The following is a 3,031-nucleotide window of genomic DNA, read 5'->3' as shown; positions in this document are numbered from 1 at the left end:
CAGCATTAAAGTAATAAAATATCAAGTGTATTTCCTGTATAGATCAAGCCAATTTTTTTTTCCACTTTGGTCACACACAGCTAAGCATTTAAAGCAATGCAAAAAGAAAGAGGGTTAATATGCAAAATATAGTTTCATCTGCCACTCTTCAAGCAAAGAATTACTTTTCTCCCTAAAACACTGCTTTTAAGTTCTATAGTTTAGTGTAAACATGTTCATTGTTTTCTTTTTTTTTCTGCAAGGCATGAAGAAAAACCGTGTATGAATCCATACATGAATGAATCAGCCTCTGTTCTAGCTTACTGATGTGCTCATCATTTATATCCTTGCATAATTTACAGAAATTGGAACTGTATCTGGCCTTTGCATTCAGCTGAACATGGCTTGTTTACAGAGTCCAATAGGGTTTCATGTTCCAGAAAAGTTGATTCTGCAGGGATTGCTCAAGCAGGATGAAAACATCTAAGGCTTTGTGCTATACTAGATGCAGTTAAGTACCTAGGTGTCCCAACACTTTAAGCCAAAGCTTGGTAAGATCATCAGCCTCTTGGCTGGTGGTACGTACGGTCTCTACTTATGTCGAAGGGAGTTTTGGCTCTCTAGGCAAAATGTGTCTGGAGCCGCAAATTGAGTAAACTGAAATGGCAGCCACTGACTGTCAGAAAGAGACAGATTCATCTCAGTGATCTGTAGTTGCTTAAAAATTGGACAGGTATTGTAAGTTACTTGTCCAGGTTCTTTCAATGCACTGAGGTATCTCTTCCACCCAGCCGTTCCCTGGCCCTAGTGATCGTCCCTCAAACAGCCAGGATTCAAATTCTGGGACCACCACATCCCAACTGGCTGACTCTTGGATCTTAGCCTCTATTGTCCTCTGTCACTACCCTTAAAGAGAATGAGGCCACAAAGAGAGAGTCACAGTAACTATTCTCAACATTTGCTGAAAACTCCCCTTATTATCATGTTTCCTTCTGCAGTCTGTATTCTCTCTTGTCACACATCACAAGGATGAGCACTACTGGGAACACGATGACTGCCAGGTTGCCTCAGAGATCTTCTCCTCAGGGAATGGTGTTCTTTGTCTATTCCCTCCCTTCCCTCACAAACACACTCCATGGTTCCCCCAGCGATCAGTGGAAACAGAGGGCCCTTACAACATGTCCTCCTCCACAGCCTCTCTTTTATTTTGAATTTCATTGGTCTTTGATAATTCAACTCTGTTTCTGTCATCTCTCTTGGTTATATTGTCACAGGGAGATGGCTTTCATATTCTGAATTTTATAGATTCCAGGGAAGAATTTGTGTCCTTCAAAAGTCTGGTATCTGTTTGAAGTGTTCAGATTTAGCTGTTAAAATTACTAAACAGTAGAAGACTATATGTGAGGAAAGATTTTTTGGATTGGAAGGATATTTTCACTTTGGTTGTAACTGTCAAAGGGGATTTCACAGCTATCCACGTTACATCTCACCCCTGCAGCTGACATCAGAATAACCCTTGCTGCTTGAGTAAAAGGAGACAGGGAGATACATTATTCAATTTCGTATGGAGAAGGAACCAAAAATGTATTGTCAGAACCAGTCTAGAGCTCCACACTGAATAATATCTGTATTTAAAGAGGAACATGGGGTCATGGTCTTAATGATTTATTGTGATTTCCTAAAGGCACAGATGAAGTGTTTGGTTCTGTGGAAGTCAGAAATCTCAAAACGGCTATGTTCCATTAATGTGGTACATCAAACACCACAGGCTGATTTTTAGCTCAGCTTAGGGCTGAGGATTTACACCACTGACAACAGCCACGCATCTGGTAACATACAGTCAGGAAATGAATAACTCTACTTGAACCAAGGAGAGTGAGGGTGCAATAAAAACACATCCTGCAAAGGGCTCTGCGAGAGGAAATGGGAGGAGAGCTCAGCTCACATGAGAAGAACAAAGCCTGTCTCCCACTGGACACCACTCTTCTGCAAAACACAGCAGAGGAAAGGGACCAAATCTCAAAACATTACCAGGGAGATATTTCCAGGTCAGTAACTCATCCTGTACCCAGGGTGCCAAGAGGGCACCAAAAAGACCTCCTTGCACCAAGCAGCCAGGCCTCTGAGCAGAGCACAGTTCTGAGCTGCAGGATGCTGATGAGTATGTTTGACTTGTCAGTCACCCAAATGCCTATGCTAACTAGGATGTTGAGACTGCTTGCTCTACATCTGCTTGTGAAACAATAAACTGCACATTTTATTTGGCTGAGCCAGGTACAGTTTTGTTATTAATTTCTGCAACCACAGATGGATTTGGGAAGCGGTTAAACAAGCATGCCCAGAAGGGCTGATAGGCAATACAAGAGCATGAGCTCTCTTGATATTTCTGATATTCCCAAAATGAGTCAAACACAGAAATGGAAGCTCTAAGTTTTTTTTAGCACATTACAATACAGTGAAAAGGAGCATAAATTCTGTTTTGGATTGGGTTGTGTTGGATTTTTTTTCCTTCATACATTGCCCTTAATGACTTCAGTCTTGCCTACCTCAGGCAGAAAAAAACATCACTGACCTGCTTAGAAAGTGTGTTTCCAACAGGAAAGCAGGACCAGTCAGTCCCTAAGTGCATTAAATAGAAAAATGTGCCTACTCTTGCTTAAAAACTAAAGAGCTTTGCACAGTGATGTTTTGGTGACTTGAGCTGTTTCAGTCACATTGTACATGTACAGATACCATGAGCATACCATTCCTGTTTGCAAAGAGATGTATGTGTTGTACAGACATATGCTTGTTTAAACCTTTGGCCACCTGCTGTTTTTATTTATCTGATTAATATTTTATTGATTTTTCATTTAATCATCATATCCATTCACATAGCAATTAAAATCAGAAGTATTTTGTTGTGTGTATATCTGCACTGATTTGTGACACCTGGCCTAGATGGTGTACGTGAACATCTTTTATTCATGGATGTTGTGACCTAGAACTAGAAATCTTTTAAAATAATTAGTCATGACAGATAAATACTAAATCAGATGAAAACAAACACAGT

Source organism: Merops nubicus, unplaced genomic scaffold (genome assembly GCF_000691845.1).
Source record: "Merops nubicus isolate BGI_N331 unplaced genomic scaffold, ASM69184v1 scaffold30079, whole genome shotgun sequence".
NCBI classification, from domain to species: domain Eukaryota; kingdom Metazoa; phylum Chordata; class Aves; order Coraciiformes; family Meropidae; genus Merops; species Merops nubicus.
The sequence above is the reverse complement of the archived record's forward strand: the minus strand, read 5'-3'. Positions refer to the sequence as shown.